The sequence below is a fragment of the Protopterus annectens genome, chromosome 3.part1 (assembly GCF_019279795.1).
Source record: "Protopterus annectens isolate FY-2018-M chromosome 3.part1, PAN1.0, whole genome shotgun sequence".
Lineage (NCBI taxonomy): Eukaryota > Metazoa > Chordata > Ceratodontiformes > Protopteridae > Protopterus > Protopterus annectens.
In genome coordinates, this window is record NC_056732.1 from 1,347,450,785 (window position 1) to 1,347,478,775 (window position 27,991).

General features: G+C 38.9%; 2 protein-coding genes across 12 annotated transcripts in view; one reads left to right on the forward strand and one right to left on the reverse strand.

Annotated features, from left to right (window-relative positions):
• Nucleotides 1-27,991, forward strand: part of THEM6 (thioesterase superfamily member 6) — an 838,692-nt gene that overhangs the window by 63,736 nt on the left and 746,965 nt on the right. For all 8 annotated transcript variants that reach the window (XR_006364262.1, XR_006364263.1, XR_006364264.1 and 5 more), the window contains exons 2-3: nucleotides 7,658-7,778; nucleotides 25,648-25,686. The gene's annotated coding sequence lies outside the window, so the exon portion shown is untranslated. The remainder of the gene's footprint in view (nucleotides 1-7,657; nucleotides 7,779-25,647; nucleotides 25,687-27,991) is intronic.
• DNAJC5B (DnaJ heat shock protein family (Hsp40) member C5 beta) overlaps nucleotides 1-27,991 on the reverse strand; it is a 534,023-nt gene that overhangs the window by 36,963 nt on the left and 469,069 nt on the right. The window lies entirely within an intron of this gene.

Sequence of the window (27,991 nt, forward strand, 5' to 3'; positions counted from 1 at the left end):
TCTGGAAATACAGCTCCTCTTTAGCTGTGTACAATAATTTATCTTCTTATTGCCACATTGTTAGTAATCCATCTGCAAATCCATAGTCTTAGTACAGTCATTTTCCTCATGAAAATGATGTAAACGAGACTCTCGATACACTGCAGACATTTCACAATTAATGATAGAATAGCAGTTCAGAAGATCACAGACAGACATTTATCTGAAACCAGTACCATATGCAGAAGGCATGCTCCCCAAGTGCTGCCCACATGCTTCCCACATCCTCTACGTGACAGTTAGCACCACTTGTACTTTCACTATTATTTGGAGAAAAGCAAATACTTTGTTTCACAAAACTCACAAATCACCTTCTTCTTCCTTTCTTTCGCAGTTTCTGAAGAGAAAATAATAATTTCCAAAACAGCGTACAACAAACAAGCAAGCAAAATGAGTATTAATGCTGAGCGCTAAAATATCTATCAAGAATTATTTATGCTGAATTTTAGCTTATTAAAATGATGAGATAGACATTATGGGCTCTTTTAATATCAGTTGTTTTTATACAAAACAAGATTTACCTATTATATAATAGTACATCTTTTGAGCATAGGTACAAAACAAATCATGCACCTGGCTGGATGTTAAAACTGTAACTATAATGCCTTTAATGTTCACAAAAGACTTTTCAGTTCTCTCCCCAATAATTTCCTACTTGAATATGCATTACATAATTATAACTAATAAATAATAGCCCTAAGATATCTCTCATACACACTGAAGTAGCAAATAGATGTATTAGTGATCATTTCCTCCTTCAAGCATCTTTCCAAGTATTCATGAAAGGGCTGTAAGTACAGATGTACCAATTATACTGAAATATAGCTATTGCATCTAGTTTACTTTCCATGACTCTACATTTCAATTATGTTTCTGAAATCATATTAATTATAATAGCATGCATTTATCTCTTGATTAGTAAATACATTTGCAATTTAATTTTAATAAATCATGATATATATATATATATATATATATATATATATATATATATATATATATATATAAATTCCTCTTCTTTTTAACTGGGATCTTTTCCTGCTTCCTTTCAATCAGGAACAGAGGTTTTACCCTACTTGGCTATTGCTCTAGCCTTAAATACCAGAAAACTCAGAATCATACCTTTCAACCTCTTAGAGCAAGAAATCTGGACAAAGCCATAAATAATGGTGGGACAAAGGCCGCAAAATAGGGACAATTTTTAAGTATTGCTCTTACAAATGTAAATAGTTAAAAGAATAATAACGTTTGCATTAGGATGCATTTTATAAAGGATATGAAGTCTAAACTTCAAATTTCTGTCATTATTTTCTGATCACAGTCCTCAATGATTTTGCCAGAAAAACACAATTTTTGGAGAAACAGATGAAAAATATGAGGCACAAATCTGGACATTCTGTGAAAATCTATGCCAGAATCCAGTTTATTCCAAAAAAAGTGCAGTAAATCCCTTCATCTTTAAAAATAACACAACATTTAACAGCCGGAAGAACAATAAAAAGTGGATAATTAAATGCCTGCAACAAAAAAGTCACAAGATTAAAAAGGCATAAGAATGTGCTATTTTACTTTATAATATTAGTAATGATACAATCAATACAACAATGCCAGTGTTGGTAACATATTCAATAGACTTTGGAGCTAATAGAAATAGCATCATTGAAAAATATCAGGATTTTTTCTATACCTTACACATGTTGCTTGCGTTAGTATGCTGTCACTCCAACACAACCATAAAGAAGATAAAGCCAGTATGAAAAAACAAATGAAAATGAACAAATTTTAGAGTCTGCAGTGTATAAGCACCATTCCTTGAACACTGCCTTCTGCCTTTATGAATATCAGTGTCAACCACAGCAACACCACTGTAACACAGAAGGTTTCCATAGTGCTCAACAGCACCACTGTAACACATAAGGTTTCCATAGTATTCAACGGCACCACTGTTATGAATAATGTTTCCATGGTGCTCAACAGCACCACTGTTATGGATAGAATTTCCATACTGCTCAACAGCACCACTCTTATGAATAAAGTTTCCATGGTGCTCAACAGCACCACGGTTATGGATAAGGTTTCCATAGTGCTCAACAGCACCACTCTTATGAATAATGTTTCCATGTTGCTCAACAGCACCACTGTTACGTATAGAGTTTCCATACTGCTCAACAGTACCACTCTTATGAGTAATGTTTCCATGGTGCTCAACAGCACCACTGTTATGGATTAGATTTCCATAGTGCTCAACAGCAACACGGTTAATAAGGTTTCCATAGTGCTCAACAGCACCACTGTTATGGATAAAGTTTCCATAGTAGTCAACAGCACCACTGTTATGGATAAGGTTTCCATAGTGCTCAACAGCACCACTCTTATGAATAAGGTTTCCATAGTACTCAACAGCACCACTGTTATGGATAAGGTTTCCATAGTGCTCAACAGCACCACTGTTATGAATAATGTTTCCATAGTACTCAACAGCACCACTGTTATGAATAATGTTTCCATGGTGCGCAACAGCACCACTGTTATGGATAAGGTTTCCGTAGTGCTCAACAGCACCACTGTTATGAATGTTTCCATAGTGCTCAACAGCACCACTGTTATGGATAAGGTTTCCATAGTACTCAATAGCACCACTGTTATGGATAAGGTTTCCATAGTGCTCATTCTTATGAATAATGTTTCCATGGTGCTCAACAGCACCACTGTTGTGGATAGAGTTTCCATACTGCTCAACAGCACCACTCTTTTGAATAATGTTTCCATGGTGCTCAACAGCACCACTGTTATGGATAAGGTTTCCATAGTGCTCAACAGCACCACTCTTATGAATAATGTTTTCATGGTGCTCAACAGCACCACTGTTATGGATAAGGTTTCCATAGTGCTCAAAAGCACCACTCTTATGAATAATGTTTCCATGGTGCTCAACAGCACCAATGTTATGGATAAGGTTTCCATAGTACTCAACAGCCACCACTGTTATGGATAAGGTTTCCATGGTGCTCAACAGCACCACTGTTATGGATAAGGTTTCCATAGTACTCAACAGCACCACTGTTATGGATAATGTTTCCATAGTGTTCAACAGCAACACTGTTAATAAGATTTCCATAGTGCTCAACAGCGCCATACTTATGGATAAGGTTTCCATAGTGCTCAACAGCACCACTGTTATGGATAAGGTTTCCATAGTGCTCAACAGCAACATGGTTAATAAGGTTTCAATAGTGCTGAACAGCACCACTGTTATGGATAAGGTTTCCATAGTACTCAACAGCACCACTGTTATGGATAAGGTTTCCATAGTGCTCAACAGCACCACTGTTATGAATAATGTTTCCATAGTACTCAACAGCACCACTGTTATAGATAAGGTTTCCATAGTGCTCAACAGCACCACTGTTATGAATAATGTTTCCATGGTGTGCAACAGCACCACTGTTATGGATACGGTTTCCATAGTGCTCAACAGCACCACTGTTATGAATGTTTCCATAGTGCTCAACAGCACCACTGTTATGGATAAGGTTTCCATAGTGCTCAATAGCACCTCTGTTATGGATAGAGTTTCCATATTGCTCAACAGCACCACTCGTTTGAATAATGTTTCCGTGGTGCTCAACAGCACCACTGTTATGGAATGAGTTTCCTTACTGCTCAACAGCACCACTTGTATGAATAATGTTTCCATGGTGCTCAACAGCACCACTGTTATGAATAATGTTTCCGTAGTGCTCAACAGCACCACTGTTATGGATAAGGTTTCCATAGTACTCAACAGCACCACTGTTATGGATAAGGTTTCCATAGTGCTCAACAGCACCACTGTTATGAATAATGTTTTCATAGTGCTCAACAGCACCACTGTTATGGATAAGGTTTCCATCATGCTCAACAGCACCACTGTTATGAATAATGTTTCCATAGTACTCAACGGCACCACTGTTATGGATAAGGTTTCTATAGTTCTCAACAGCACCACTATTATGGATAATGTTTCATTGGTGCTCAGCAGCACCACTGTTATGGATAAGGTTTCCATAGTGCTCAACAGCACCACTCTTAATAAGGTTTCCATAGTGCTCAACAGCACCACTGTTATGGATAAGGTTTCCATAGTGCTCAACAGCACCACTGTTATGAATAATGTTTGCATAGTACTCAACAGCACCACTGTTATGGATAATGTTTCATTGGTGCTCAGCAGCACCACTGTTATGGATAAGGTTTCCATAGTGCTCAACAGCACCGCTCTTAATAAGGTTTCCATAGTGCTCAACAGCACCACTGTTATGGATAAGGTTTCCATAGTGGTCAACAGCACCACTGTTATGAATAATGTTTCCATAGTACTCAACAGCACCACTATTATGGATAATGTTTCATTGGTGCTCAGCAGCACCACTGTTATGGATAAGGTTTCCATAGTGCTCAACAGCACCACTCTTAATAAGGTTTCCATAGTGCTCAACAGCACCACTGTTATGGATAAGGTTTCCATAGTGCTCAACAGCACCACTCTTAATAAGGTTTCCATAGTGCTCAACAGCACCACTGTTATGGATAAGGTTTCCATATTGCTCAACAGCACCACTGTTATGGATAATGTTTCCATAGTGCTGTCAAGGCCCAATGCTAAAAACAGAGAATGATGATTACTTTTAGATTCACGGTTGTTTTTCTCTTTTACATTTTAGACTGTGACAGAGCAGATGAGGTTGGAGGAGATAAGTACAAAGATTACAAGTCACAGGTCATGTAGCATGTGTGTGTTTCTTGATGTTTAGTTTGTAAGGACATAATTGGTCCACAATGGCAGTATGAATATTGGGTGGGGCTGCAGGACAAATGTGTCAGATGTACTTGGATTTCTAAACTGATTTTAGTCAGTTATCTGATAAGAAGAAAAAAACAATAGTCATTTTATCCTGGGTTAGGACTGGCAGGGAGATATCAACACAGTACTGGTCCTCCCAACATAGGTTTCTCAGTCTGTTGCATCACATTTCTTCTTTTACTTCCTGTCATGCTTTAGCCAAATATGGGATGTTTTTCCTCTGTCCTCAGGAAAGGGGTGCAGGCAATGATTTTGGTGATAGAATTTGCTGGATTATTTCCCTCTCATTCTGTCATTAGCATAAGATGGAAATTTTGATCATGGAAATTAACAGAAGAAAATTATTTTTTCCCCTGCTTGTTCCACTTCTGCAAATACTGAGGGCCACCAATCTAATCCTAACCTGTAATACCTTTGAGTTCAATGTCATTTTCCTAAAAAGAGTATCAATTCCTTTTTCAGAATGGACTTTGATGGAGCACTGAGTTAGCCCTCATTTTTGCCTGTAGTAAAGTATCTTGTTTTTGCAGCAAGGAGTCTACCTGATTCAGGATTCAGTGCCTAAAAGGCCTGACCACCGCTACTTGTCACCCCCCCCCAAGTCTCACAAAGTGGTCTTCTCTGCTAATCTGACAGTCTAAATCACACTCCTAGTCTTTTCTCAACCCAGATCTCAAAATCTCAAGATAAAGATTCCCAGGTGTTGGATAAATTTAGCAAAAGGACGTGTTCTGCTACTCTGATCTTTGTACCATTACCTATCCATCTCACACACCCAATTTCTAGTCTGGTCTATGGAAACTGGCTTTAGGAATGCTGTCCTCCCTCCCTGAAATGAGAGAAGAACACTGCATTGCTGAAATGAGAGTATCTGGAGGCATTCCAGAAGCATGAGTTCTCTTTTATATAATTAAATAATTAACAGTAATGTAGAATCTGAGCAATCAGGGTAGTGCTTTCCTTTCTGTAGGATAGCAGGATGTGTCCACGAGTGGTTTATACAATCAGATGTACTTCAAGCTTTAGAGACATATATCCACTGAAAAGTAACCACTGTAGATATCTGAATACTTAATGAGAAATGCTACTATTTTCAACTATCTTGCAAATGCTCACAATATCTCCTTTAATGTTCTTTATGTTCTATATGATGTATTATATGCTCACTACCGCTCCACTGATGTACTGCTTACTTATCAAAACTCTGACTTTGTTGAGCTATATATCTGCTTTCTTGTCACGTTGACCTGGGTCTTAGCTGAAAAAGATCCATTGCTTAGTCCACTTACTCGGTTAACCAAATTATATAAATACATATATAAAGGCATATATACATACATACTAGTTAATGCAGTAAGCTGTGGCTCAAATACCCTCCTAGAAGTCATGCTGATCCTGCTATCATGCATATTGGCTTCCGGCAGTAGGATATTGTGGAAGTCATTCCATTTTTACTTTGAAAAAAGTATTCCTTAGTTAGATACTTACCTTAAAAATTAACATTAAAGAGTTAGAGAACTGCAGTAGTTAATATCATGCAAGTATTTTACCTTTATGAGCCCTAAATATCTTAGCAGAACCTTTGCCTGTCTGTCATTATAAGCAGTATTGACATCAGCTTCAATCCTTTGTAGACTCATTCTGTTCACATCTTCTGGTAAGATATCTACCACCACTTTCAGTGACTGACAAATTGACACAAATAACCTAAAGTGTGAGCTGTAGTTAAGACTGTAAATTTTATAAGAACTTTACCTGCACTAACAAAATAATCTATCATACAAATGGTATAAAAATGATCCATGTGCCATATGTCCAGATTTACATAGAGGTTAGAGGGTCAGTTACAGGTTACTAGCTTTATTTGTCAAGCTTATATTCTACTGGCCTTCAAGAAGCCTGATGCCATCACCCTGAGTTGATATTCCGTACTTCTCATACCTATATCAAGATTATTTTTAAAGGAAATTAAGGATCAACTTCCTCTGAGTGTAAGGGGCAGCTTATGCAATAATGTTAAAATGGACTGTGTAATGCATCTGTCATGTTGTTTTATAACTGATATATACTTTTAGTATTAGTTTCTCTGATCTAGTGTTAGCTCCCTCATTATTGTGTTGCAGCTATAGACTTTCTGTTAGAACTTTGATCAGACATTGTTATACCATACAAGGGTCACACCTCAGCTTTTCATAAAACTCTACTGCCAATCATTGGGGGACCGGAGTTCTGCTGTGGTGACCCCTTACTGGGAAAAGCCGAAAGACAAACAACAACAACAAGGGTCACCACTTAGTAACCTATAAGAAACAGACTACAGTGACATTTCAGGCTTACAAACACAACATTTTTATAATAAAGTATCATTGCACCTTTTCAGTTTTTTTCATTTTGCTTATTTGAAGACTATATAACTCAACATTGTATTCAGTAATAACGTGCATCAGTGAGGTATTAGGTGGTGCAATAGTCTCTCTGGAGAGTGTGCAGTTTACAACAACAAGGTCTACAGAACATGTTTTTTTACTTTGGCAGATACACACTGGTCAGAATATAAATTGTCCATGATTATCCATAGATCTGTAATGATGGTGTTGCTTTTATAATTTACCATCAATTTTATGATCATAATTTATGTCCTTTTTGCAAATTCTTATGATGCTCTATTGATTGACATTAGAGGTGAAAACATTATTACTAAACAAGTTGTGTATTTTGTTTGCAGACCATCTTAGAGAATTTTTTCATCTTTTATTGAAATAATTATTTTCTTAGGTTTCTAGTCATCAGCACATTTGCTTATCCATTTTATGTCTGAGAAGAACTGGCCAAAACAAAGTGAGCCCTTTATAGAGCTTTGTAGGATACCATCAGTAACCTCTTCTGGGATAGACAGGTGAGTCTCACCCCACCTTGATCTTCCTTGGAAGATAGTTTCATCAAAAGAGCACAGATAGCCCCATTTTTTTTTGATTCTGCAAAATATTTTGACTTATAGTTACATCTATCACATTTAAAATATGTTTTGCATGATTGGTTATAATGTAATATGTTGATCAAAATATGGAAGCCTTTGTGTTATTTATCTGTAGTCACCATTTTAAACATTCTCATACCTTTTGATTGCTTTATTGTTTTCACCAAATTTCAAAATGCAGCTATCATTATGATCCTGATTTAGAGGCTAAAAAAGTTAATACTTTCAGATTGTGATAAGCAGGTAATTTTGTACAGTTAACATGAGATCCCTTCAGTAATTGTAGGGTGCTGAAAATGTGGGGTCAGAATATTAGTAAGTTACCCAAATCATGGCCATGAGATTAGCAATCAGCAAGTTACAAAAGTACCAAGATACTAGAAAACCCATTGAAATGCACAACAGAACTTATCACAGTTGACACAAGATAGAAGATGTGTACGCTGTCCAAACAGTGACAGTTTGATGAACCTATGGATTTAGCAGGCAAGTAAGAGTTGGCTATGTGAGCTGGGGATGAGACTGTCAAGGGGGAGAACTGAGAAGAGACAAATTGTAAGTGGACTTGTATATACTACATGTATCAAAAAAAGGAATTAGGAAGGTTTTCATTTTTTGGTTTGCTTCATGTAGGTACTTGATACTCATGGACTGGGTGTCACAGTGATCTAAACCAGAATATGTGATTATTAAGCTTATCCTCACCTCAACTGTCCAGTTGTCTTTCGCTTTTAAAAATATGAGCAGATAGAAACTGCCAGTGGAAAGGAAGGAAAGTAGAGGTAAACTTTATAGTGTTGGTTCTTGATGCGCAATGTCTTTAACATTTAAAGCTATGTGGAAATCGAAGTGGCCATTAGCATAGTGCTGATTTGTTGTAGCTGGATAATGGGCCTGAGTATCACAACATATGGCATGTGGATGCCTGAGTGTGGCTGTGATTATGGACTTTCAGAATAAAAAATGCCTGGAGGTTAGCACAGATGATTCAGCCTATGAGCTATTAACAGACTGTTTCCTGGAGTCCAGGGTAAAAAAATCTGATTCCTTTTACCTCCATTTGCCTGCTGTATGGCTCTGAAAAAATTAATGAAACAGGCAGTGCTCTCATGTCATCCTGAAATGGGACACTTGTGTCCAGTAGCTTTATCCAGCCAATAGATGAATGAAATAAGAAATGGAATGCAGAATTATAGATAGTCTCATTTCACTGTCTGACTTGCCAAGCTGTAGTTTATATGGTTTCATATTTTCCTGTGGGTCATGCTAATCATGTTATAATTTTTTATGTTGCTGACTTTATTTCTGATCACTTCTGAGGTTGCATAATTAGGGGATGGGGAGCAATCTGATTTGCAAGGTACTAATTATTTTCCTTTTCCTGTGTTCTTTGTAACCTCAGAGTTAATATATACTAAGTACTAGTAGCAGCAGTACAGGGTTGAAAGGGGGCATTACACACTGCAAAAATAAATAAATAAATACGTTGTATGCTGGTTTTAATGTCTCAACATGTGAGGAAGTTCATGAGATATAGTGGTGTGTTGTAAGTTATACCATGTAGCAGAGTCCTAATGCATTTGGTTGACTGAGTTTAGGTTTTAGTGAGCTAGAGTTAATGGAAGTAGGGGTGGGTCCATTTCAAATTGTTAATAATTTCTGGCTAACCATGCATGTGATCATGCTCATTTAGAAATCAAAAGGACTGAACCAGCAGGCTGAAGATCTCTCAGGATCATGTTATTATCTGGTCTATGATATTCTCCATTATGTATTCCATTGCATGTCTCATTGGGAGAGGTTGTATAAATGGAACTTTGTAATAAATGCACCAGCACCAACAAAAGAACCTGTCATATCACTTGTATAAAAATCCCATCACTACTTTTGGGAAATGGGACTCCTCCTCCCCCCTCCCACATAGCCCTCTCCTCTACAACTCTGCCTTGCCCTGCAAGTCACTTGCACATCCCAAGGCAAACACAGAAATAAGTGAAGAAATCTCCTTTCAAATAACCAGCATACTTATATGCATGTGCATTATCTTTTCTTAATAGCATTATGTAAACTTCTATTGCTTGTGCTGGTATTTTAATTGTAGTAAGCTGCTGACCTGATGTTATTCATGCTGGAACTGCTAGCATGTCTTCTTACCTGTGCTTCTGTTTCATACAGTTCAGTTATAGCTACTAATTGAAAACGCTATAGTTAAAAGTTTGTCGGTGCCTTTTTCACAAGCTCAGTCTCATATATTTTACTGTCACTTATATGCACCACCTGCACACAAGACATAATGGGTAAGTAGTCTTTTTTCTGACTAGATCTGGTACTACTGTAGCTACTAGGCCTGAGAAACAAAAACGTCACTGCTTTACTGCAGAATTTGCCTTTTATCACTGAACACTTTGAGAAACACACTGGATAGAATGTGTTTCATCAGTTTTAGGGAAGTGGAAAATAGTGTTTGTTCTAATGGTCTGGAAATTGGTCAGTTCTCCAGGACTGGTTGGATATAATGTCAATGCACACCCAAGGGGCTTATAAAATGTGTCTCTTGAGTAATACCAGTGCTGACTAAGTCTTAGTCAGTTCTGATCATTTTGTAATCACCACCAAAGCATCAGACTGATGTCCTGCAGTATGTGATACATTGATTTACCTTTTAAATGAATTAGGTGCCAAGTGCAACATAATTACTTGGATGGGAGTGGTGTCAGCAACAATTTTCTGAAAATGTCATAGATTACAGTACCACCTGCATCCTGTTAAAAGTACACCCAAGAATATATGCACTCAGCTGTTAGCAATGGAAATCTGAAACAAAAGTGGTTTAGGTTGAAAAAAGACATGATGAGATGTCACTGAGTTTAAAACATGCAAGTTAAATTATTCATTTCATGCAGTAAGAAAATGAAGTTGATGACTAACATCTGTGGATGTAATAGTTTGACAATGAGTTCCAAAGATAGCACTGCTACTGCCTTGTCAAATACTAACATTAAACTGTGGTAAAGGTACCATTTTGGATTTGTTGTCATTACCCCTTGTTGTAGATATTGCTGTCTTTTTCTAATCGCCACCCTCTTTCCACACTGCCACCTCTGCTCACATTAAGAATACTGAAACTATTAGTCCTTCCTGTTTTGCCAAAAAGTTATAGTCTGTTTCCTCACCACCAAAAGAGTACATAGTATGACTTTCCTATTACTTCAACTGAGCTGTAAGTGTATGCATACCACTGTATTATGAATTAATGCTTCTACAGTTTTTCAGCTCTGCAAATGTGTGTGGAGAGAATGAATAAGGCATGCTTGTTAAGGTGATAATATTTCCCTGTTAATTTCAGTTTGACTGTTTTCTTCAAGTATCAGGCAGAATATTAAAACACTCAGCACTTTGTTTATGAACTGTACTGTTGTGTAAGGCAGACTACATCACAGTATATGACTGAAGTGTCCTTATCACAGAGCTGGGTGGGTTAAACAGCTGTGTCCCTGACTGCATAGCACTGGGTGAGCCATACAACTGTGTTCTTATCTTCATAGGGTGCTGGATGCGTTATATACCTGTCTCAGGGACTGCACATAATATATGCATACCCTTTCTAGCTGCACCAACTTTCTGTCAGTAGAATAAGAAGCCATGAAAAGTTCTTGAAAATGAAGCCAGGCAGAAATATCGGAGAATCTATAAGGTATTAACATAAAGACGATACTGTATTATGGCGGTGCTTGTCAACCCTCACGCAACCATGGTGGTAAATATTGGAACTGCCTCTCCCTAAAAAAAAAGGCAGTATTATCTGGAGGACAGCACAGTCTCCACTAACATACTAAGTCAGGGAGATAAGAGACAGACTCTAACGTCTACAGTTAGGGTATCTTACAAATAGTAGGCTAATCCACGAGGCTCTAGTGACAGAGGACAAAGGTAAGACAAGACTGTAACGTTATAGTCAACAGTCATGTAACTCAGCCGATATGGCTTCTTATGCTGAAATTAGGATCACTCCTTGTCAAAGGATAAATGTGTACTGTCCTGATGGTAGGAACACAGGCTTAATGAGACTATCACTACGTGACAGATTCTCCCAAATATACAGCACGAGGACAAACTATACAGAGCAAAATCCTGTTAGAAGATGAAAGTGTAAGCTGAAAAGAGAGAGGGTACACCTGTGAAGATAGGGATACTTCTGTCATCCGCTTTGGTTGCAAGTCACTCATACAACTGTGTTATGTCAGTCCTTGCCAAGGCATTCACAGTGGAGGACAGATAGAATATCAGACTATGTTAACTATGCACACTGTTAATGAAAAGCAACTGATATATGCCAGACTGAATTCCAAAACCGCTCCCTCCTGGTGCTGATAACTCGGAAAAAAAAGACCAGAGGCCCAGGAAAAGAGCAAATCTCGAAGATGGCTTCTCTGCTTTAAACTTTTTTACAGGGGAGTAAACCCACCTGCACCTCCCAAACACACACATATATTAGCAATGCTAAGATCACCATACCTCAGAGAAAAGGAAATATTCTGAGAAATGACCCTCTTGGACTTAGTACATGTAAGTCCATTTTTTGGACATTTATTCTCTGTATTTTGGGACTTGCTCTAGTTGGTCCTGATATTTTAAATGGGTGCATTTTGCAGACCTTTTAAAAACAGCATAGACTAGCATCTTGGCCTCCCTCTCAGGTATTTGCTGATGTAAGAATGACATTGGTTTGTGTTAGGCACAGATGTTTACTTAATATAGTGATAGCATGTAAGCACAGAGAGTGCATTGCAAAATCTTTTACTGAACCTGTGAGGGCAAAAGCTGACATGCTACTGTATGTTATTTCAGAAATGAGTCTAGTACACATTATTAGTATTCATTCTTAGTATATGTAATTTACATTATTAATAAAAGTTTATTGACTAAGTCATTGAACTTCCATCTGTAAATGATAACTTTAGAATGCTAAGCTATACATCCACACGTAAATTGGAGGCTTTGCACAACTGCTGTAATAAAGCCATTCATAACTTTTTAGAGCAGGTTTTATAGCCAGCAGCTTCACAAGTAGTTACAAAGGTTATTCTTTCTTAATTTACTTGTACTCTTTCCAGAAAACATAGTACTATTGCCAAGTGACTTGTATATTTAGTATGATTACTTCTTTTTTCACTTGGTTTTATGGATCCTGGCACATATCCTGGTACTTAGCATACCAATCTTCATATTACCCACTGACACTGGCACAGCTGTTAGTACACTCATCTCTGCTGCTAGGAGAGCAGAAGGATATGGATTCCATTTCCGCTCCAGGTGAATGGATTGCTGATGCTGTGAGTGGGCTGTACTTTGGAAGAGATGTTAAACCGAGGTTCATCTGCTCGAGTTGGTGGCTGCTCAGGCGGATGTTAAAGATGCTTCCTAACTTAAGAAGTAGGAGAATGTTCCTGATGCCCTTGCCACATTTTCCCTAGTAATATAAATACCTCCTTGGATCTCCTCTAAAAAGAGGCCACTAGACTAGTGAGACTAATCCTGTCAACAAATGATAAATAAATGAATTTAGATCTTTGTTTGTTGAAATGGTAGAATCATTCAATTTGCATTGCAGTTATATGTATTATTCTTCATACCAAAACAGAGGATTCCAGACACAGTAGCAAGCAGTTTTAGCCTTATACTATGCAGTTTGTTTTCTTATTTAAACTCATTATGAAAGAGTGAAATTCCTTATCATGAAAGCACATTTCTTTAGACTAAAGGGAGTGTATAGTGTTGTATTATGCTTATCATGACAATTCTCATTTCTGCTTAGATTGTAAAGAATAGATGAGGTGTCACAAGGAATTCTAGGAATACAGTTTTATTACAATGGCTAGATTGTGGCCAGCATTATTTGCATAAACATAAATGCATTTTCATCAGGAACTGCTGTACCACTACAATATAATCTGTACCTATAATATGCAGAATAGTGTACTCAGGTAAGAAATGAACTGAGTAGCAAACTTATTCTTTAGCAAAATCTCAGTCTGTCCATGTGTGCTGAAAATGCTCCTTATGTCATTGCACAGCTATGGTGTGAAAATGACACTGACCAAGTGTGAATGTTTGGTAGGTGATCATAGGAGCACAGGAGGTTACTAGGCTAACAGCATCAGGGCCCTTACAAGCTTGCCAAGTTCAACCAGACACTGTCTAAGAGGGACACAGATGGAACCCCTGGGATAAATTTTTGGTTACCCATCCAATCATCCACACTGATCTTAAATAGGGCAATGAGGGGCTTTGTTTAGCATGAATAGGAAGCTTATTCCAAAGGTGGGGCAACCTCTGTGAGACAAATCTGTCTCTCCAGCAAGCTCTGTTGATGTCACATACCAGGTTATGGTCCTTTGAGCGAGTGACCCATGTTCAATTTGACTTGTGATTGTGCAGCATTTCCATCAAAGCTGGGTTAGAAATTGTTCTATATGCAAGGCACGGGTCAATGATTTCAGTCTGTCTGGATAAGACAGATCTTGAAGACCCTGAATTTTCTTCGTAAAGGACCTTAGTGGTCTCTCCAATTGCTGCAAGTGTTTGGAAAGGAACATACCAAAGGGATCATTTTACTCTATTATTGGCCTGATGAGGGAAGAATATAGAGGGGTTATAACCTCTTTTTTTATGGAGGCAATACCCTTACTTATGAGATGAGCAATGTAAAATACCCTTATTACCACTGTGGAGACATGGTGATTGAAGTTAAGGTTGCTGTCAACCTATGTGCCCAGATCTCTCACCACTGAATGTTCACTTAGGGTATTGCTATTGATGTGGTAGTTTGCAGTATCACCCTTGCCAAAGTGGCTGATAATGCATTTTTTGCATTAAGTTTAAGACCTTGACTTTGGCACCAGTCATTAGTCTGCGTAAGACCTTCTTGTAGATGTTGACATCGCAAGGGGTTTCAATGATTGCTCCCAGTTTGCAGTTATCAGTTTTAGCCTGCACTTTGGAGAAGTAGATTCCAAACAGTAAGGGTCACAGAACAGATCCCTGTGGGACATCACTGGTTATGAGTCTGCTGTAGGAGGTAGAGTCCCCTATTTTGACCATATGAGTTCTGTCAGTGAGACATTTTGCAAATCACCTGGCAATATATGGGTTGATATCCAGCTGGGTAAGTTTCTCAATGATGCCTGAGTGGGGGATTGTGTCAGAGGCCTTGGTTAAGTCTAGGTAGGCAGTATGCACTAATTTGCCCTCATCTGGGGCTTTGGTTGCTGTCTTGAAGTCCACCAAGTTTAACAGGCATGATCTCCCCTTGACAAATCTAAACTGGGTGGGGTCAAGCATTTGGAGATTTCCTATATCTCTGTTAATAAGGTCCATGATGATTCATTCCATGGCCTTGCAGGTAAGGCTGGTCAGGCTATAGTTCCCACAGTCCGTGGATGCACCCCCTTTGTGCAAAGGGATGCCAGTAGCTGTTTCCATTTCAATGGGACAAAGCTAGTGCTTAGGCTGTGATTGAAAAGCGTGCTCAGTGGTGATGCTAATTCCTGTTTTAACCAATGAAGAACACAGTCTGGGATGTTGTCTGGTCCCATATAGGCTGTGTTTTTGGCCTTGGAGAGGGCATTTGAGACCTGCTAATCAGAGATATTAGATGGGGAACAGGTGTTTGGGATGCCTTGGGGTATACATGTCAGGGACAGGGGAGTGAAGTTTTCACTAAACCTGGCAACCAGCAAGGTTGCTATATCCACAGGTTCTATATATGCAGTACCATTAACTACAAGTTCAGCACAGATCTGGGCCTTACCTTTGAGGTTACTGATGTAACTAAAGAAAGCCTTGTGGTTATCCTTAGTTAGGGAAGCTAATTTGGATTAGTAGCTAACTTTGGATGACTTCACTAGGAGTCTTATTTGTTTGTATAAGTTGAGGAGGGAGTGTTTCCAGTTCTGAGACCATTCCTTCCTGCTCATAGACAGCAATTTGTTTCTCCTATTGTATGGCCTATTAATGGCAGTTGTCCACCAGGCATGTTTGTTTTTCCTTGAAGATCTTGCTTTGGTTCTGTCAGGTACGGCAGAGTTGATACAATTGTACAGGTGCTTGTGTAAAGCATTGATGTATAACTTAGCATAGGTGTCTGTTCCCTCAGTTTGGGGAGGGGCTATGAAGTTATGCCTTGCCCACAGTACAACCACAGCCCTTCTTTCCTTTACAAACCTCATCAACCAAAACAGGCACTTAGGTAAACTAACATCTGCCATATTCTTGGACCCGTCCAAAACCTTCGATATGATCAACCATCCCAAACTACTCCACTCCCTTATTAATCTTGGCCTTAGTGATCATACACTAGCCCAGTTCCAAAACTATCTACATGGTAGACAACAAGCAGTTTGATGGGATAACAACCTATCTTCACTGCTGCCTATTACCACAGGAGTCCCACAAGCATCCATTCTGGGACCCCTTCTTTTCTCCGTCTTCATTAATGATCTCCACAGCATATGCCAAGATGCAACTGTTATACAATATACTGATGACTCAACATTAGTCTGCGAAGCCAACAACCCACACAAACTCCTCTCCATTACCCAAAAAGTCTTCCAAATTACAGAAACCTGATTTCTTAACAAAAACATATTACTTAATCCCAAAAAGACCAAACTGTTGCTATTTAAACCAAACAAATCCATCTCAATGCCCAACACATTCAATATTACATCCAAAGATGGGACTATCATCTCTCTAGACACTCATACTAAACTGCTAGGAGTGACCATTGACAACAACCTCAAGTTTGATCTACATATAAATCAAATTGTTAAAAACATTCACAAAAACTGGCCACTCTTTATAAAAACAAACCATTTCTAACCCAACCTGCTAGAATAACCATAGCTTAAACCCACCTCATCTCCACACTATTCTACGCCGCTCCCATCTTCACCAGCCTACCCAAAACTGAAATGGCAAGCTTAACATCTGCTACAATCAAATTGCCAAATTTGCTACTGGTACCCCTTACCATGCCCACCACTGTCATTCACTAAAAAAACTTAACTGGCTTGAATTCCCAAATCTCCTCTCATTCCATCAGCCTTCTTTTGCCAAGAAACTCCTACTACTTCCTGAAAAAGACCCAACACTATCTAATCTACTTAAACTACAAACTAATATCAGACAACTGTACTCTAGTGATAAGCACTATCTAATCTACTTAAACTACAAACTAATACCAGACAGCATCACTCTAGTGATAAGCACTATCTAATCTACTTAAACTGCAAACTAATACCAGACAGCTTCACTCTAGTGATAAGCACTATCTAATCTACTTAAACTACAAACTAATACCAGACAACTTTGCTCTAGTGATAAGCACTATCTAATCTACTTAAACTATAAACTAATACCAGACAACTTCACTCTAGTGATAATCACTATCTAATCTACTTAAACTACAAACTAATACCAGACAACTTCGCTCTTGTGATAAGCACTATCTGATCTACTTAAACTACAAACTAATACCAGACAGCTTCACTCTAGTGATAAGCACTATCTAATCTACTTAAACTACAAACTAATACCAGACAGCTTCACTCTAGTGATAAGCACTATCTAATCTACTTAAACTACAAATACCAGACAACTTCACTCTAGTGATAAGCACTATCTAATCTACTTAAACTACAAACTAATACCAAACAACTTCACTCTACTGATAAGCACTGTCTAATCTACTTAAACTACAAACTAATACCAGACAATTTCACTGTAGTGATAAGCACTATCTAATCTACTTAAACTACAAACTAATACCAAACAACTTCACTCTACTGATAAACACTATCTAATCTACTTAAACTACAAACTAATACCAGACAACTTCACTCTAGTGATAAGCACTATCTAATCTACTTAAACTACAAACTAATACCAGACAGCTTCACTCTAGTGATAAGCACTATTGAATCTACTTAAAGTACAAACTAATACCAGACAACTTCGCTCTAGTGATAAGCACTATCTAATCTATTTAAACTACAAACTAATACCAGACAACTTCACTCTAGTGATAAGCACTATCTAATCTACTTAAACTACAAACTAATACCAGACAACTTCACTCTAGTGATAAGCACTATCTAATCTACTTAAACTACAAACTAATACCAGACAACTTCACTCTAGTGATAAGCACTATCTAATCTACTTAAACTACAAACTAATACAATACAACTTCACTCTAGTGATAAGCACTATCTAATCTACAAACTAATATCAGACAATTTCACTCTAGTGATAAGCACCATCTAATCTACTTAAACTACAAACTAATACCAGACAGCTTCACTCTAGTGATAAGCACTATCTAATCTACTTAAACTACAAACTAATACCAGACAACTTCACTCTAGTGATAAGCACTATCTAATCTACTTAAACTACAAACTAATACCAGACAACTTCACTCTAGTGATAAGCACTGTCTATTCTAATTAAACTACAAACTAATATCAGGCAACTTCACTCTAGTGATAAGCACTGTCTATTCTAATTAAACTACAAACTAATACCAGACAACTTTACTCTAGTGATAAGCACTATCTAGTCTACATAAACTACAAACTAATACCAGACAACTTCGCTCTAGTGATAAGCACTATCTAATCTACCTAAACTACAAACTAACACCGGACAACTTTACTCTAGTGATAAGCACTATCTAATCCACTTAAACTACAAACTAATGCCAGACAACTTCGCTCTAGTGATAAGCACTATCTAATCTACTTAAACTACAAACTAACACCAGACAACTTCACTCTAGTGATAAGCACTATCTAATCTACTTAAACTACAAACTAATACCAGACAACTTCGCTCTATTGATAAGCACTATCTAATCTACTTAAAGTACAAACTAATACCAGACAATTTCGCTCTAGTGATAAGCACTATCTAATCTACCTAAACTACAAACTAACACCAGACAACTTTACTATAATGATAAGCACTGTCTAATCCACTTAAACTACAAACTAATACCAGGCAACTTCGCTCTAGTAATAAGCACTATCTAATCTACTTAAACTACAAACTAACACCAGACAACTTCACTCTAGTGATAAGCACTATCTAATCAACTTAAACTACAAACTAATACCAGACAACTTCGCTCTAGTGATAAGCACTATCTAATCTACCTAAACTACAAACTAACACCAGACAACTTCACTCTAGTGATAAGCACTATCTAATCTACCTAAACTACAAACTAACTCCAGACAACTTCACTCTAGTGATAAAAGTCTAATCAAGGTGACCAAAAGCAATAACACAGCAGGTGACTCCCTCTTCCCTAACTACATTGGTAAAATTTGAATCTCATTACCTTCTGCTATTACCTCAGCTAACTCAATGGTTACATTCAAAAAGCTACTGAAAGAACACCTAAAACTTGCATGGCTATACCCTTGCTACCCACCAGGTTGACCCATATCACACACACCCTCTGACCCACTCTCATACTCCTTTTCACTTCTATCCCTTCAAGAAGGATCATGACTCCTCCTTATAGTGCCTCACCTGCGAACACCCACACCAACAGTCAGCAGTTATACACATTCCGACTTTAAACCCAACCACATCTCACAAAACTAACTCTAACATCCACTCCCAACCCCCTTTTACTTACATTTGTCTCAATCAATGTTATTACTGGAAACCAGTACATTCTAAGTACTACTTTACTCTAACTTAAACTATGGAATTTTGTTAAAACTTGCGACTACCAATGAATATTGTACTTTGTAACTTTAAAACTATGGAATCTTGTTAAATAATGTGTTTTCCTATGAATACTTGCTTGCTATGTAGAAATCTCATAGTTGTTTGTAAATGTAAAATAAGTAAAAAATTATGCCATCACGTAAGAGGTTGTAATTGGCCATGGAGAAGGTTTTTAGTCTAATTGTTGCTGTGTGTGTGTGTGGGGGGGGTGCTTGTGTTATAGCTACTTCTACAGAGACTGATTTGTGGTCAGATCTCTTCAGGGATGGCCACAAACACTGTGGGTGGTGCATCAGTCCCCATATTGATGAGTACCAGGTCCAGGATGTTTGAACCTCTTGTGGGTATGTCAACCAGCTGCTCCAGGGCACTGGAGTTAACAAAGTCTAGGAACCTTTGGGCAAGTGAGTTAGAACACATATAATTTACCCAGTCTATGGACGGGTAATTAAACCCACCCAAAATCAGGGTGTTTGGTTGTATCTTGATTGCCTCATGTAGATCCATGTAGGCTGAGTGGATGTCATGATTCAGATGGGGTCCTATAGCTGGCAATGACCTGAAGAGGGGTCTTGCCTACAGTCAACTGCACCTGAAGTAATTCAAGGGAATTGTGCTGTTTAACCAATCTAGAGGTGTATTTATCTGTAATTAATATTGATACACCACCTCCTTTAGTTCTCTTGCCTTCAGTCTGTGGTGTAAATGTGTGGAAGAAAATGTAACCTGGTATAGCTGGGGTGCCCTTCACAGGCTTACACCAGGTCTCAGTGACTGCACAAATGTCTGCATCTTCCAGAGTGAGGACTGCTTCCAGTGAGTGCAGTTTCCGGTTTAGACTCCTAGCATTTAGTAGTGTAACCTTGAGGTTGTTTGTAGAAGGTATTATTATGTCAGGAATTTGGTTCTTGTGACATTGCCTTAAAAAAGGTACTATGGGGATGGCAAGAGCCTTAGCCAGTATCCAAAATCACAGAGGTGACAGATGAAGACCATCTCTAGCAAAGCAGTGACTACTGTCGACTGTGTCATCCCAGGCTGACAGATACTGGATCCCCTTTGAATGACACCAGAAACTAAGCCAATTGTTGAAGTCAATCATTTTTTGTTTGTATTGAGGTGTCATCCTAGGAGAAGGTAAAATGCTGCTTAAGGCTAGTGACATACCTACCTGAGACACATAATCTGAGAACTCAGTCATGTCTCTCTTCATATAGTCCAGTGAGGTACATCTCAAGTCATTCACACCAACATGGACTAGGACAGAATCATAACAGTGCCTGTTGTTGAGGGACTTGAGTGTGTGTGTGATTGTGATGTGACAGATCCTGGCACCTGACAGACACAGAATGTAACCTTTTCCTTATCCAACCTGGTGAGAGGGACATCTGTGTGTCTCACAATTGAGTCACCTATGACTAAGATAATGTTTTTGTGTTATGCCTTTGGGACTAGACTGGTGAGACACTGATGTGTGATATATGTATTATGTTCTGCATAGGTTGTATTATGTGATGTGTGCTTGTGTTTGTGGTTGGTAAGTTTCTGGTAAGGACCTCTGCATATGTAGGTTTATGTGTTGGTTTGGTAGGTGCAGGAGGTGAAGTGTGCATGCTGACAACCTGCTTAGTATCAGATGGACTGACTGGTGAGCAAGAGAGCCTGGATTCTAGGTTCTTGATATAAATGCTGTGATGCCTGTGTACTGGCCCAGTAATCAAGGAGCCTCAATCCTCACCACTAGCACCAGTAAGGGGCATGGAAATGGGAAGGATAAGTATAAATTATCTGTACACAAAACAGCCACCATTGAAAGGTTTAAAAATGAATAATATTTAATAATAAGTAATAAAAACACAAGACAAATCTTCTCAATTCAACACAGTGCTAGTCAAGAGTTCAGACATCACAGGAAAATGTTTAAAATAATACTGTAGAATAGTCTGACATAAATATAGAAAACAGCTATTCTAATCGTATTATTTTCTATTTCTAAGAGAAACAATGTTCTAAATAACTTACATAAATACAGAGCAAAGCAAAGTACTGGTGAGTTGATGTGTTCAGGTTCAGGCAAAATCCAAAATGCTCTAATTCTCTAAGTCTCTCTCTCTCTGAGAAAGTCTTAAGTTGATAATATATCACTGCTGACTCATTTTAGATTACATTATTCTTGACACTTTTCTGGTTTAATTTCCCAGGCTAACAGAAACTCAGAGTTTAACGTATCTTTGTAATCTTGCACCTGCAGGAGCCACAGCAATAAAAGACATTATACATGTAAAATCTATCAATTAACTCTGGTCTCAAAACAAAACGTGTTTCAGATCAAACAGTCATACAATGCGTGACTTATCAGCTTTCTTTCATCAGAATGCACTGTGGTTGCATTTTTGAAGCTCAGTACAACATATAGTTTAATCATAACATATAGTTCTCTTTTACATTTGTAAAACCATCCTATAATTATGTTAATATTTACAAATCACATAGACTTATTAAGATTCTATCTGGCTGAGCTGGCAGCCTTTCAGTTTTTTCACAGATGCATCACTCACATAATGAATTTGTGTGGACTAGAATAAGTGGGTTGTCAGTGTAAGTGAGGCATTTTCTGCTGTGCCTCAGGATGCCCGTGTCAACCAGGCTGGCTGTAGAAACTGTGGGAAATTGTCCTTCCATATTGATAGGTAAGTTGATGTGGTCAGAAAATAGGGAGAGGGCAGGAAGGAAAAGGTAAAATACAAGACAGGAGAAGTGGACAATAAGTACAAAGGGCTGGTGGGTAGGATCTGTGTTGGTACCTCAGGAGCTTCACTAAATGTGTCACCTGTTAGTGAGGGGCAGTCATGAGAACTTACCAATGCAGCAGCAGTAGAATACTAAAGAAAGATTTACAGGCAAAAGTGTTTGCATCTGTAACCACCAATGGTGCCCACTGCTGTGCAGCAGTGCATGATGCACAGACGGGATGCTATGTAGCAAGCACGTACAAACTGATCTAAATAAATTAACCAATAAAAACTCAAAACTGAGCCCTGTTCCAGCGACCTTCAATCAGATGGGTTCTAACTGCACACTCCTGCCACTAGGGTGCAGGGGAACCCTCTCCAACAAAAGTTAGCCTGGTTTAGTGCTCAAGTTATACAAACGGAACTAGATTCAGCAGGTCTGAAGCTAGTCTATGCCACATCAAACAAAGTGCAACAATTAAAAAAACATTTTTTGCAGTGGTATAATACCTGCTGCAGTTTTTGTCTATGTTAACACTGTGGCTAGGGCCAGAGGCTCAGGCCTGTGCCTGTGGAGGATGGCATGGCCAAGGTTATCCTTCACAAAAGATGAACTCAGGAACAACATTTCGGTTGCCCATTTCTTGGAAAAACTGCTGTTTGGCTTTCCTGTCAGGGATTGGTCAAAGACCTGCTGAGTATAAAATATGCCCTCATTCTCAAAGGAGGGCCTTATGAAGCCCTTGTTTTTTTCCATACCTTCCTCTTCTAAAATTGCCAAATATCAAATGAGGAAGAAACTTCCTGACATCCCGATGAAGTCGCTTGACCTTACATAGTGTTATCTTCTCCAGTGCTGGCTAAGCTCTACAAGAGGACAATCCCACTGGATAATATACCACAATGTGTAATCCACTCTGAGACTTCCAGTTAGGGTAGATCGCCAAGTTTATCCTAACTTGATGACCACTGTAAGAAACTGGTGGGTTCTAGAAATTTTTTTTTTTGGTTCTAGATGACTTCACTCTTCCCGCAAGAAGCTGTGTGTGACAGATTAGTCTTTTTAGAAAACATTTGGGGCAAATCCAGATTCTGCTGCTCAAAGGGGCTGTGACAGGTGGCCCTGCTTTGAACTAGGTTGAGAGTTTTATTCCCACCTCTTTTGGTCTTGAAGAAGATGGACAATTTCCTTCTCATTCTTGATCTCAGAAGTTAAACTAGTACATCATTTGCTTTCAGTTTTAGATGGCTAATCTGCAAATCATGCTTCAGTTATTGAAAGACGTATGGATAGTGTTACTGGATATTATGGGAGGCTTCTGGCACATCAGCATTTTGAGCTCACCATAGGAGATCCCTCCAGGTTACTGTATGGATATTACTGATATAACAGTGTCTTCCAATTGATTTTTTTCAGGAACCAGAATTTAACCAGGGCACTGACTGTGGTGCCTGACACCTTGCAGAAGGATCATGTTCTGCTTCTGTTCCAGACATTCTAACTCCAGGTAACCCCCCAAAGGATGCAGCTCTTGCTGTGGGAACTCCTGTGCTTGCAATCTTTAGAAACAGCCATAACTTGGAGATAATCTTCACTGACTCCAGTTTAAAAGAAAAAAAAAGAATGAAACTGAACACTTTTCAGTACTGGTCAATCAAAATCTTGGAGAAGGAATCTGTGGCATGTTCCAACTCAGGGAGGGAGTAAAGCAGAGTCCAGGTTTGGAATGTGTTGTAACTACTGTGTTTAATGGCTGTTTAAAGTTAGTGTTTAAAGTTAGTGACATAATACCTTCTATGCAGAAACCACATCTTGGAGAAGATTTATCTGCTCTGAAGTTTGACGTTTGGCATTCACTGACATAGCTAATTATACACCTTTATTTCATTTAATGTTGAAAGGATTTCTGTTATAATCAATTAAAATTGACTGCAGTGTATTGCTAAATACGACGACCTGGAACTACAATTATATGAGCTTCCTTTATGGCATACTCAAAGAAGGCAACTAAAATTCCTGAACATGATCAGAACCCAGGAACCATGTCTGGTTAAATAACTTGTACAGAGTCACAGAGGAGACAAATGGAGACTAAGGGAAACAAACCTTGGACTACATAAATGAATCAGCAGCTCACAGCCTTCATCCTATAAATTGAACTGATAATGACCCTTCTTCTTCTTCTTTCAGCTTTTCCCGGTTAGGGGTCACCACAGTGGATCACCTGTCCGCTCATGATTGGCAGTGGAGTTTTTTTTTATGGTGTCGAGTTGCCAGCCTGGCACCCAACCTTCCACAGAAGGCACATACACGCACTCACCCCTAGGGCTAATTTAGAGTTTCCAATCCACCTACAGCATGTCTTTGGGATGTGGGAGGAAACCAGAGCACCCGGAGGAAACCCACGTGACCACAGGGAGGACATGCAGACTCCGCACAGAAGGCACCCCAGCCGAGGATCGAACCAAAGAACCCTGACCCTACCATGCATTAAAAAAGATGGCTATCAAAAAAATAGTTTAACCTTTTAGCAAGTGCAGAGGATTAAGTCTTTGATCTGTTAGCCACCTACTTCCAGTGGTGTGAGTTACCTTAGCCTTCATTATATGCCAACTGTGTGACTTTGAGCAAGTCAGTTAACTGGGCAACCCTTTGGGGCAATTGGAGATTTGAGCCAGCCTCTTCAATGGTCTGCTGGACTGCATGCCTACTAATTTCTTATGAGCCTTATGAAAATAAACACCACTACCACAATGAGCTGATGTTGATAAAATGACAACTGGCCAAGGTTTAAGCATGGGCAGAAGACTCAAAAAACAAAGTCACAGTTTTTGTGGCTGTGCTCCGACTTCAGCAGGTTATCCTACACGCAAATGCTTTTCAGATCCCTTTTTGGTTCCCTTCTGTTGTGGTCAGCATAATAACCTAAACAGTTGCAGGACATTCAGAGAAGCTGGATTAGAATTAGTAGTTATCTGATATCTTAACTTCAAAATAAAGATGTGGAATGGTGCCCAGGTCAAATTCAGGCTACACTGGAAAATGAATAAGCTTGCATTTCTCCTAGATTCAACAACAGTAGTAGGGATATTTAAAAAAATTGTTTGAAAACATAAAATTCAAATTGTATGCATGTATTTTTCTGTAAATTGTTTCTTACTAAGCAGATTTAAAGTGGATTGTTTTCTGGTCATTGTGTCATTTGCTTTGTAATACTTCTCATCCATCTTTCATCTCCATTTCTTCTGTCTAGACATATCTGGTATTGATTTTGCATGACCACCTGCACATGGTAGGTACATTTTTTCCCATATTATTGTACATAAAGTAGATTTATGTATACATTGAAGTCATTTACTAATTGCAGTTGTATCTAATATTGCTTAAATTACATTTTACATAACATAGATTTGATCAGTTTTTAGTCTATTTCTCTCTTTGTTGTGTTAATTTCTTGATATTATAGGTAATTCTGCCACTGGCACTGTGGAACTCCTACTAACTGATGTCAGAAAAACAGTGCAAGTACCAAGGTGCCAATGTTCCATGCCAGTAAAACAATAGTAAATGATGAAATAACTCCATGGACCACCAGGCTAAAAACAAACTTTTAATGCAGTTTAATGCAGTCTAATAAAAAAAGAAGTCATGTACCTACCATAACGTTCCATGTTAGTTGTCTTCATCTTACCTTCTTTCTTGCTTGTTGGGATCGGAGCCGACACTTGGCTCCGACTCGGCCATCTTCTATAGCTCGAGAGCTGTTTATTGGCTCGAGGCTACCCCTATATCCCATGATGCCTAGCGCTAGCTACCCAGATCTCGTTTGTAATAGCTAACCCCAGACATAGCAAGAATAATCTGACCAAACTAACAGGTTGGGCATATCTGTTATACTCTCTAAGTCAGTAGAGGAAACAAACCAGAAAATACTCAGCCGGTGAAACCTAAACTCCTCTCGGTCCAATAGGACAGGGGGATGGAGGGTGGGACGCAAGAAAGTAGGAGAGATGAAGACAACTAACATGGAACGTTATGGTAGGTACATAACTTCTTTATGTTATGTTGTCTATCTTGCCTTCGTTTCTTGCTTGTTGGGACAGCGTCCCTAGCACCTATGATCCTGGGTGGCTCATTGGAACAGACTCTTCAGAACAGTGGAACCAAAGTTAGCTCTATTCCTGGAGGCCATGTCTAACTTGTAATGAGAAATAAAGGTATGAGGATTTGCCCATGTGGCCGCGGCACAAATAGAGTCCATGGGCAACCTAGACTGGAAGGCTACAGAAGTGGCCAAAGCCCTAGTAGAATGGCCTTTCGGTTTGGCAGACAATTCTTTGTTTCTTAGTTGATAAATGAAGGTGATAATGTGAGACAACCACCTGGACAGGGTCACTTTGGAAACTGGGAGACCTTGTTTGCCCCTAGCATAAGAAAGGAAGAGCTGGTCCGACTTCCTTATATCCTTCATTCTATGCAGGTAAAAACGCAGTTGTCTATGAACATCCAAAAGCTGTAACTTGTATTCTGCCTTGTTGGTGTAGTTAGAGAAGAATACTGGAAGGTCTATGGATTGGTTTAGATTATTTTCTGAGCACACTTTAGGAAGGAAGGATGGATTAGTTCTCAGCGTTACCCTATCCTTGTGAAAGACTAAGTACGGAGAACGAACGCTTAGTGCTTGAAGTTCCAATACACGTCTGGCTGAGGTAATAGCTACCAGAAAGAGAGTTTTCCAAGATAGAAACTTAAGGGAGCAGGAAGCTGCCGGTTCAAAAGGGGGCATAATCAAGGAGGTTAGTACCAAATTAAGGTCCCAAGGAGGAGGGGGATCTCTCACTGGGGGCCTAAGGAGAGTAGTCCCTCTAAGAAAAGCTTTACACAACTTATGAGACATGATATTTAGATTAGAAAAGCCAACATGATAGTTAGATATAGCCACTAGTTGAACCCTGATTGTGGCAGAAGCGGACCCAGACTGAAAAAGCTCAGTTAGGAATTCCAAAATCTCATGAACTGGGGCTGAAAAGGGATCTATGTTCCTAGCCTCTGCCCAATAAGAGAAACGTTTCCATTTGTTAGCATACGTCTTCCTAGTAGCCGATTTGTGAGAGGATACAATAATTTCACGCACAGCCGGGGGAAATGCTGGGAAGCCTAGCTAGGGTTGGAATTGGATCAACCAAGCTGTGAGCTGGAGTTTCTGGAGGGATCGATGCAGCTCTCCTGATTGATGAATCAGCAGGTCTGGAATAGGATCCAGGGTCCAGGGCTGCTCGAGGAAATAACGGTGCAGGAACGGAAACCAAATCTGTCGAGGCCAGTAAGGAGCAATGCGGATAATTTTGCAACCCAACAATACGCCTTTCTGTATGAGTTTGGGTATAAGAGGAAAAGGCGGGAAGGCATAAAGAAGTCCCTGAGGCCAATCGTGGACTACAGCATCTCTGGGAGGATGACCGGGAAGCGGTAGAAGGGAGAAATAGTTGCTGCATTTGGTGTTGAAGAGGACTGCAAACAGATCGCAGCAAGGCTGTACCCATTTGCGGAAGATGAGATCCGCAACTACCTGATTCAGAGACCACTCATGAGGCATG